Source organism: Chiloscyllium plagiosum, chromosome 50 (genome assembly GCF_004010195.1).
Source record: "Chiloscyllium plagiosum isolate BGI_BamShark_2017 chromosome 50, ASM401019v2, whole genome shotgun sequence".
NCBI classification, from domain to species: domain Eukaryota; kingdom Metazoa; phylum Chordata; class Chondrichthyes; order Orectolobiformes; family Hemiscylliidae; genus Chiloscyllium; species Chiloscyllium plagiosum.
Window position 1 is genome coordinate 5,560,683 of NC_057759.1, and position 11,047 is coordinate 5,571,729.

General features: G+C 44.3%; 1 long non-coding RNA gene across 1 annotated transcript in view; it reads left to right on the top strand.

Annotated features, from left to right (window-relative positions):
• Positions 1-11,047, top strand: part of LOC122544670 — a 15,437-nt gene continuing 4,390 nt past the window's right edge. The window contains exons 1-2 of the long non-coding RNA XR_006310432.1: positions 1-60; positions 4,530-4,622. This is a non-coding gene — a long non-coding RNA (uncharacterized LOC122544670). The remainder of the gene's footprint in view (positions 61-4,529; positions 4,623-11,047) is intronic.

An 11,047-nucleotide genomic window follows, 5' to 3' on the forward strand; every position in this document is an offset into this window, starting at 1 on the left:
CCTTGTTGCGATCAACAATATTTAATGTGACCAGGAATTTCATCAACTTCACAGAGCCAGGTAATTCATTCTTCATCTTTGATCTGTGCTCGCTCTTCACTGGGGTCCAGCTGAAGTCTTGACAGGAACACTCTTAAAAACTTACTTCAGAAACTCAGCAGCTCAGCAGCATCTGTGGGGGGAAGGGAGAGAAAGAGTAATATCCTTTCTCAGATAAGGGAGGCCTTCATAGCAAGAAGATTCAAATCCAAGTGCAGGGATGTCTCGCTACAATTGGACAGGGTGAGACCACACCCTGGAGAACTGTGTACGCAGTTTGGGGTTTCCTTATTTGAGGAAGGATATTGTGCCTATGGAGGGGGTGCAGAGAAGGTTTCCCAGAATGATTCCTGGGATGGTGGGACTGACAGATGGAGAGAGACTGGAATTATTAGGGTGACACTCACTGGAGTTTAGAAGAATTAAGAGGGACTCTGATAGAAACCTATAAATTTGAACAAGGACGAAACAGAGTAAATGCGGGGAGGGTGTTCCCGGTGACCAGGCGGAGAGTCCAGAACCAGGGGGTCACAGTCAAAACGAAATGGAGTGGGACTGAGATGGGGAGAAATGTCTTTACCCAGAGAGTGGGAAGCCTGTGGAAGTCTGTGTCACAGAAAGCAGTCAGGGCCAGAATACTGAATGTTGTTCAGGAAGGAGTTGGATTGAGTTCTTAGAGGGTAAAGGGAGGGTGCGGGGAGACAGGGGACTGTGTTGGGTGATTGGCCATGATCCCTTTGAATGGAGCAGGCTAGAGGGGCCGATAGGCCTCCCCCTGATGATATTTTCGATGTTTCTCTGTGAATCGCCCAGTTGCCGCTGACAGGTGCCTCGATATATGCAGGCCGTGAAAATGAGGGACAGTAATTTCTAGTCGACAATTTAGAGAGAGTTGGTGCAGAGCGATCTTTTGAGTTTAACATCGAATAGTTTGGGTTGGATTGGTGGGATATTGTTAATGAGACAGGCTGCACAGTAACAATTATTTAATGCAATGGTGAGGTTTTGGAGGGAATTTTACAGACACGAGTGTTGGCAGAGGGTCAGGGCAACTGGGAACAGGAAACACTGGGGATGGTGTTTATATGAGGGTGTGCGTATGAGAGAGTATGTGTGTAGTGCGTTTGAGTGAGTATGAAAGTGTAAATGTCCGTGTGAGAGAGAGAGAGAGAGAGAGAGAGGCACACACACATTCTCATTGACACTTATATACTTTCACGTGCGCAAACACACACTCACTCAGTCACTTCTGCAGTGCACCTTGTAGACCACACCTGAGAAGCCGAGCACCATCCAGGAACACAACATCCATTCCCTCTACCACCTGCACTCAGTCGCAGCTACGAGATGACCTTCAGAAATTCACCAAAGATCCTCAGGCAGCACCTTCCAAACCCACAACCACGTCCATCTAGAAGGACAAGCACAGCAGATACATGAGAATACCACCTCCTGCAACTTTCCCTCTGAGCCACTCACCATCCCAACTTGGAAATATATCACCATTCGTTTAGTGTTGCTGGGTCAAAATCCTGTAGTTCCTTCTCTAATGGTATCGTGGATCTACCTACAGCACAGGGATTGCAGTGGTTCAAGAAGACAGCTCATTACCTCCTTCTCAAGGGGCCAACTAGGGATGGATAATAAATTCTCGGCCCAGCCAGTGATTTTCGCAACCCACCAGTGAATTAAAAAAGAAATAAAGCACTATTTGGGAACGTTCTTTATGAGGATGTGGGCAGGCTGAACAAGTGGCAGACAAAATTACTTGGGGAGACATACAAAGAAATGTACTGTGTTCAGAGGAATGGTCAGCACAGATATAAACTAAAGGTTAAAATTGGAATAACTGTTGCTTGCGCATCAAAGAATCCAGATTCATTTACTAGCAGGAGAAGCTGAATATTTACACTAAAACTTTCCTATGTTCTTCCTCTCTTATTTTCTCCCGCTGTTTCTTCCGGCATGTTCCCGGTCGAACAGAAGTAAGTGAGGTGGTTAGCAACTTCGAACAACATTCAAGCGCTGTCCAAATGGTCTGAAAATCACTCTAGGGTGCAAACCCAGCAATTTTACATCAGTTAGACAAATTGGAGCAAATGAACCGTTGTGTCTGATTCGTTTGCAAATCTAAAGCACAACAGTTCAAATTGAGGACACACTCTCAATTTCCGTTAGACTGTGAACTGAGTGTTGGTCAGTCCCATTAGTGGTGAGGTTATCCATTTCAGTTGGAAGAATTGAAAAAGGCAACTTATCATCTGAATGGGACAGAAAGTTCAAAATGTCAGTGTAAAGGCTATAGCAGGTCACAAGGAAGACATTTATTGCGAAAGAAATGGAATATGGAAGTAGGTAATTGTTACTGCAACTGTACAAGGGATTTGGGTTTCCACATCCAGAGTACTGCAGACAGTTTTGGTCCCTTTACTTGAGGAGAGATGTCGTTGAATTGGAGGGAGTTCAAAGAAACTCACTGAATTGATTGCCCAGATGAAAGTTTAGTCTTATGAGAAGAGACTGGTACAATTTTGATCTCTTTACTTGAGAACAGATGCAGTTTATACTGGAGGTAGTTCAGAGGAGATTCACTCAATCATTTCCAGAGATGAAGGGTTTGTCTTAGATGAGAGATTAAGCAGTATTTCTGGAGTTTGGAAGAGAGGAGATCTAACTGAAGGTTATAAAATGCTAAAGGGGGTATTGACAAAGGAGTTGGAGAGAGGATGTTTGCTCACATGGGAGAATCTAGAATAAAAGGTTATCATTTCATGATAAGGGGCTGGGCAGACTGAAAACAGAGGTAAGGAGCAATGAATTCTCTCAAATGAGGAGGGGGTTGTACAATTGTGGGAACATCACCCCCCCGCCCAACCCCCCCACCACTGCATAAAGTGGAAGAGGAGACAGACAGATTGTTAATCAATGATGGGTCAAAGGGTGTGTTTGCAGGAAAGTGAAGTTGAGGCTGAGATGGGATCAGCTGCGATCGTATGGAATAGCAGAGCAGGTTCCTGAGGGGCCAGGTGGACTCGACCTGATGCCAGCCTGGATGTTCTTGTGGAGTTATATTGTTAGTTAATAGCAAAACTGCTAGGAGGGAGAAAATGAAGTTTGATTTAACAAAATAGGTTTTAATTCGTGAACATTCGAAAATAAAGACAAACATAATTCAACACAAATTTGGTGAAGGGCGTTGGTTGAAAGAAATGGAAAGACAATATATTTAGGTGGGTAAAAAAACTAGAGCTGGTTTGGAGCAGAGGGAGCTGGGGGTATATGTCCACAGATCAGTGAAGGCAGCATAACAGGGAGAGAGCAATTAATAAAATACACAGCATTCTTCGTTTTATTAATAAGGGCATAGAGTCCGAGAACAAGGAGCTGATATTGAAGTTATAAAAGACACTGGTGGACCTCAGCTGGAGTGTCAGAGAGAGAGAGAGGGAGAGGGTGATAACTGGTAGGTGGTAGTTTAACCTGAGGGTTACCATGCCTCCACAAGGGGAGAGATGGAGAAGGACAGTCCTTCATGGTAACCTCAACCAGTGAGAGATTCAAACCCACGCGGTCAATGTTACTCCATATTTCAAACCAGCCATCCAGCCAACTGAGCTAACCCAACACAAAGCAGAGGGCAGAAAAGAAATTAGTTCCGGTAACAGCACAAGTATTGAATGGAGAATATTAGATCATGTTGGAGATGTACCTTTGATCTGTTGGATATTTCTTTGTGTGTAACACCTTACCTTCACAGGCAACAGAAGCTGAATTTAGAAATACATTTGACAAAGGGAGTTGGCCTTTTATTACCCAGGCTGGTTTTGTTCTGTTCTGGACACCTTACTAAAGGAAGGATGTTCAAACCCTGGACACAATGTGAGGGAGATTTACGAGAATAATACCAATGATGAGGGATTTTAGATGCAGGGAAAAGTTCAGGAGACTGAGCTTATTCTCCTTCAAGCAGAGAAGATGAAGTGGTGACCTTATTGAGGTGTTGAAAGTTTGAACAATTTTGACGGGAAAGCAAGTTATTGTTTCCCACTCATTGGTCTATTAGTAACTGGCTGGTAGAATTTCAAGATTGTCAGTGAAAGAGTGAGATGAGGAGAAACTTATTTGGATTGCTGGGATTTGAATGTGCTGCTTTAGGGAGTGGTGGAGGTTTGAAAAAAGAGCTGAATATAAATTTGAAAGGGATGATGTAAGAGGGCTACAGAGATAGGGCTGGAGAGTGGGACTACCTGGGTAGCTCATTCAGGAGCTGGTACAGACACAAATGGCCTCCTTCCGTACAGTAAAAGTATATGATTCTATGAACGTAGAAGTTCTCAGCCACATTCTGGATAATTCCAGGAGGTCATTCCGTGGGACCTTGGCTCAGTGACCTTGTTGCCAGGAGTTTTTGTACACGCACAGCAGCAAATTGTTGTCACGATCCGGATTGGAACTCGGTTGGGTAATGATCTGGAAATATTTCATTCCAGGGGAGGCGATGGGAAATCGAGCTGAGGGCCCGAGTGAGGACAGACCTGCAAGAAATTTCGACCACGCAGAGATCGGGTCAAGTCGATTGAACGGTGAGTATGAATCTGAGAGCTGCTGATCCTACACCGTCATGTATTGGTCAGCGTTCATGCTGGTATTCGTCTGATTGGAAAGATCCACAAAAACAAATCTCTTCCTGGAAGTGTTGGGGAGGGAAGTTTGGGTTGTTGGGTGAGAAGGTTGATGGGTGAGGGGTACTTGTTAGCAGAGTGTAAGATTGGTAGTGTTGTAAAGCAGAGAGCCCGAGGGTTTCAGGTGCATAAATCTTTGAAGGTTGTGTCACATGTAGACAGGGTGTTTGAGAAGGTGTTTAAAACATTTGCCTTCATAGTTTTTAAACTCAAGGGTAAGAGGTTTAGAGATGGATTTGAGGATTGTTTCACCCAGAGGATGGTGGGGATCTGGAATGTGTGAAAATAAAATATTTGGACTTTCAGTTTCTATTTGAAAGCACTAATTGCTCCAGTGTTGGAAATACCACTTGGCAACAGGATATATTGATGTGGAATATTCATATAAAGGAGCAGGAGGAGACCATTCAACCCATTCAGCATGTTCCACCATTCAATGGCTGATGTGTAACCTGACTCCATCGACCTGCCTTTGATCCTATCCCCTTTAATAACTTTGCTGAACAAAAACATTATCTCTCAAGATTTAAAACTAACTGATCCAGCAATGCTGCTGTTTGTGGAAGAGAGTTCCAAACCTCTCCCAGTCTTTGTGCTTAGTAGTACTTCCGAACCTTTCTCCTTAACAGTCTGGCCCTAATTCTCTGGCTATGCCTTCCCTATTTCTAGCATCTCCGACCAGTGGAAACACTTCCAATTTCCGTACCCTGTCTTTTCCTGTTAATATCTTTGATCAGATCATCCATGAACCCTGTAAATTCTGGACAGTACAGGCTTAATTTGTGTAATCTCTCCTCATAACTTAACTCCTGAAGCCCAGGTAACATTCTTGTAAAGTCTCGCTGTGCTCCCTCCCAGGCCAATCTATCCTTCCTCAGGTGTGGTGCCCAGATCTGCTCCAAGTGGGGTCGAACCAGGGTTTTGTATAACTACAGCATCCCTTCTGCATCCTTTACACCAGATCTCTCAATATAAAGGCCAGCATTCAATTAGCTTTCTTCAGGCAATGAATGATAGAAATAAAAGAAAATACAGAAATTGTTGGAGAAACTCAGCAGGGACAGATATTATTTGCCACCTGGGGACTGACTGTTTACTGCAAGACAACTTTTCAACTTTCCTTTTGATCCTTTATTTTTGCTGGAGCCGTGTAATGTTCAATAAAGAACACAGGCACCCCAATGGCAACTATTCATTTTGTTTACAAACCTCGAGATTCTCGAACAAGGGGGTGTACTCTGAGAATTAATATTAAATGGCGGAAAATCAAAGGCTTTCCGTATATCTGAGGGAGGCTGTGTGCGATGGGTATAACTCAATTTGGAATTTGTAGGGTAGATCCTGGGGTCCATCTGAGGAAGACAGAACAATATTGATTCGTCATGATTTCATTCATTTATTCCTTCGAGGGATATACATGGTTAGAATCTTCCCTGATTGAGCCATTCCAACTACCTCAGTCTCAAGTCAGGAGTGTGATGGAATGCTCCTCCTTGCCTGAATGGTTGCAGCTCCAACAGCACTCGAGAAGCTTGACATCATCGCGGGACAAAGCAGCCCCGCTTGATTGGAAGTACATCCACAAGCATCCACTCCTTCTACTACCCATGCTCAGTAGCAGCAGTGTGTACCATCTACAAGATGTACTGCAGAAATACACCAAAGATCCTCAGGCAGCACCTTCAAAACTCACAACCACTTTCACCTAGAAGGACAAGTACAGCAGATACATGGGAACACCCACCCTCTATAAGTTCCCCTTCCGGCCACTCAGTGTCTTGACATGGAAATATAACACTGTTTCTTCAGTGTCATTGTGTCAAAATCCTGGAATTTCCTCCTTGAGGGCAATGTGTGCCTATCTACGGAACATAGACAGCAGCAGTTCAAGAAAGCAGCTCGTGCCTACCTTCTCAAGGGGACAACTAGGGATGAGTTGGGCAATAAGTGCTGGGTCCAGCGGGTGATGTCCATGTGCCATGAACAAATAATATAACAAAAAAAATTGTAAATGAGCCCAGGGCCTCTACCTTCCGATGTGAGCCTGTTCTGGGAGGGTAGGCACAAACTTTGTAGTGAACGTTGATGCAAAATACACATTCGATGTTATTGAGTCACCTGGTTTGTGAACTGTTTTGAAAAGGTCGATATATCGCCAAGAGCTTTGGTTTATATTCCTGCTAGGTTGGGACTGTGACCTTAATTATCAGTTTGAGGCATTGTTTGCTGTTGGTTTTACATTCTGATCTCTAACCTTTCGGTTCATTTTGCATTATTGTTTCTTGATTATAGATGACTCCAAAACAGATAGCAGTTTGGTGTACTCAGTTTTCACCATCTCAAAAATGAGAAACATTGGTAAAAGATACAGTGTATATATATACTTTCCTAACATTTTTGGTTCAGTGAAAGTGGAGATTTTCTCTAGTTTATCTTAACCCTCTAAAACCTAGCCATTTTTAAACATAGCTAGTGAGAAAGGCCAATTTTGACGGTATTAGGCAAGAACTTTCAAAAGGTGACTGGGCGCTGATGTTCGCAGGTAAAGGGATGGCTGGAAAATGGAAAGCCTTCAGAAATGAGATAACGAGAGTCCAGAGAAAGTATACTCCTTTGTTAGGGTGAAAGGAAAGGCTGGTAGGTGCAGCTGGATGACTAAAGAAATTAAGATTTCGCTTAAGAAAAAGAAGGAAACATATGTCAGGTATAGACAGGATAGATCGAGTGAATCCTTCGGGGAGTATAAAGGCGGTAGGAATATACTTAAGAGCGAAATCAGGAGGGCAAAAAGGGGACATGAGATAGCTTTGGCAAATAGCGTTAAGGAGAATCCAAAGGGTTTTTACAAATACATTAAGGTCAAAAGGGTAACTCGGGAGAGAATAGGGCCCCTCAAAGATCAGCAAGGTGGCCTTTGTGTGGAGTCGCAGGAGATGGGGGAGATACTAAACGAGGATTTTGCATCAGTATTTACAATGGAAAAGGACATGGTAGGTATTGAATGTAGGGAAACAGATCGTGACATCTTGAAAAATGTCCATATTACAGAGGAGGAAGTGCTGGATGTCTTGAAACGCATAAAAGTGGATAAATCCCCAGGACCTGATCAGGTGTACCCGAGAACTCTGTGGGAAGCTAGAGAAGTGATTGCTGGGCCTCTTGCTGAAATATTTGATCATTGATAGTCACAGATAAGGTGCCGGAAGACTGGAGGTTGGCGAAGGTGGTGCCATTTTAAGAAAGGACAAACGAGATAATAATAGACCAGAGAGCCTGACAGCGATGGTGGGCAAGTTGTTGGAGGGAATCCTGAGGGACAGGTTGTATATGTATTTGGAAAGGCAAGGACTGATTAGGGATAGTCAACATGGTTTTGTGCATGGGAAATCATGTCTCACAAACTTGATTGAGTTTTTTGAAGAAGTGACAAAGAGGATTGATGAGGGCAGAGCAGTAGATGTGATCTATATGGACTTCAGTTAAGCATTCAACAAGGTTCCCCATGGGAGACTGGTTAGCAATGGAATGCAGGGAGAACTAGCCATTTGGATACACACCGGGCTCAAAGGTGGAAAACATAGGGTGGTGGTGGAGGGTTGTTTTTCAGACTGGAGGCCGGTGACTACTGGAGTGCCACAAGGATCGGTGCTAGGTCCACGGTTTTTCATCATTTATACAAAGGAAATGAAGGTGGACAGTGAAGAAGGTTACCTTTGATTACAATGGGATCTTAATCAGATGGACCAATGGGCTGAGAAAGAAAAATGTGAGGTGTTGCATTTGGGAAACAAATCTTAGCAGGACTTGTATACTTAATGGTAAGGTCCTAGGGAGTGTTGCTGAACAAAGAGACCTTGGAGTGCAGGTTCATAGTTCCTTGAAAGTGCAGTCGCAGGTAGATAGGATAGTGAAGAAGGCGTTTGGTATGCTTTCCTTTATTGGTCAGAGTATTGAGTACAGGAGTTGGGATGTCATGTTGCGGTTGTACAGGCCACTTTTGGAATATTGCGTACAATTCTGATCTCTTTCCTATTGGAAAGATGTTGTAAACTTGAAAGGGTTCAGAAAAGATTTTTCAAGGATGCTGCCATGGTTGGAGGATTTGAGCTATAGGGAGAGGTTGATTGGGTTGGGCTGTTTTCTCTGGAGCATCGGAGGCTTAGGGGTGATCTTAGAGGTTTATAAAATCATGAAGGGCATGGATAGGATAAATAGACCAGTACAAGAGCTTAGTGTCTGAGAGTGGCCCCTTCTGGCCTTCGTCTTTGGGACAATGAGCCATTCGCTCTGGATCGAATATCATTCACAAGAAGAGCATTGCTATTTCATTGCCCTGAGTGTTTCTTTGATGACACAAAGATAGGTGGAAGGACAGGCAGTGTTGAGGAAGTGTGGAGTGGGCAATGAAATGGTAGATGGAATACAATGTGGGAAAGTGGGAAGTTACGTACTTTAGTAGGAAGAACAGAGACAGAGACTGTTTTCTAAATGGGGAAAGGTTTCGGAAATCTGAAGCACAAAGGGACTTGGGAGTCCGGGTTCAGGATTCTCTTCAGGTTAACAGGCAGGTTCAGTTGGCAGTTAGGAAGGCAAATGTAATGTCAGCATTCATTTTGGGAGGTGTAGAATACAAGAACAGGGCTGTACTGCTAAGGCTGTATAAGGATCTGGTCAGACCACATTTGGAACATTGAGAGCAGTTTTGGGCCCCCTATCTAAAGAAGGATGTGCTGAACTTGGAAGGAGTCCAGAGGGGGTTTGCAAGAAAGATCCCAGGGATGAAGAACTTATCATATGAGGAGAGGTTGAGGTCTCTGAGTCTGGACTCGATGGAGTTTAGAAGGGTGAGGGAGAACCTAGTTGAAACTTGGAGAATACTGAGAGGCCCGGACAGAGTGGACATGGAGAAGATGTTTCCATGAGTCGGAGAGACTAAGACCCGAAGGCACAGCCTCAGAATGAAGGGAACTCCCTTTAGAACGGAAATGAGGAGGAATTTCTTCAGCCAGACAGTGGAACTCATTACTGCAGACAGCTGTCATTATGTCTTTAAGACAGAGATAGATAGGTTCTTGATCAGTAGGAGGATCAACCGTTACAGAGAGAAGGCAGGAGAATGGTGTTAACAAACATATCAGCCATGACAGAATGGCAGGGCAGACTTGATGGGCCAAATGGCTGCTCTATCTTATGGTCTTGGCTACTTAGTGACTATTGGCCTGTGACGCATCACACAGTTTAGGCCCTCAGATTCAGAGCTTTCTGAGCGTGTGCTATGAGGCACCCACACTAAAAAGTGTGCAGGCAGCTGGACGACCAATAGAACATACGGGCTAGGAGCCCTCGGGAGCCAGGTTCCCTCGTTCTTTATGGCTGTGACTGATCTCATCCCAGCCTCAACTCCAATTTCCTGCTCCCACTCCCTTTAACCTCTCACTGATTGACAATGTCTGTCCATCCCTTCCTTCAATTTATTCAGTGTCCCGATGTGGCGCCCCCTCCATATACACATACACACTGACAAGAATTCCCAGATATTCCCACCCCCTCTCCCTTAGAGAGAAACCATTTTTCAACATCTCACTTTTCAGTCTGTCCCACCCCCTTCTCATGAAACGATGACTCTATCATCTTCCATTGTCACACATGAGGAAACAACCTCTTTCTGTCTCCTATGTCAATCCCACCCCCTTTACCACCCTATGTCCCTCAGTTGGAACTCCCCTCATTCCTGTAAACTCCAGAGCATATTGGCCTTAACTGCTCAATCTCTCTTTTGAAGACAAACCCCTCCTCTCTGAACATGAAATGTACAAAATCACGTTAGATGGTATCGCGGATGTAGAATCTCAAATCTCAAAGTGAGTTAGCCATAGTTTCCGAGAGGTCTGCAGCCCAGAAAAAAGGCCAATCGAGTCTGTGCTGGTCAGAAACAACCACTTCACTATTCTCTAATCCCTTTTCCTCAGTACTTGGCCCCATAGCCTTGGCGTCACGAGTGCACATCCAAATCCACCTGATGACGGTTTTTGCCTCTCCCACCCTTACAAGCAATGACTTCCAGATTCCCCACCACCCTCTGTGTGAACAAGATTTTCCTCACATCCCCTCGAAATGGCCCTTACCTTCAATCTATACCCCTCTCCCACCTCCATCAAGGGGGGGGAAGTTTCTTCCTGCCTCCCCTATCTTCACCCCTCATCATTTTAATCATCCCTCTCTTTCAATCCACTCTGCTGTAAAGACAACAACCCCAGTCTGTCCAACCTCTCATCATTGAAAAAACTCTCCTGCCCCCAAGGCAATATGCTGGTAAATGTCCCTGT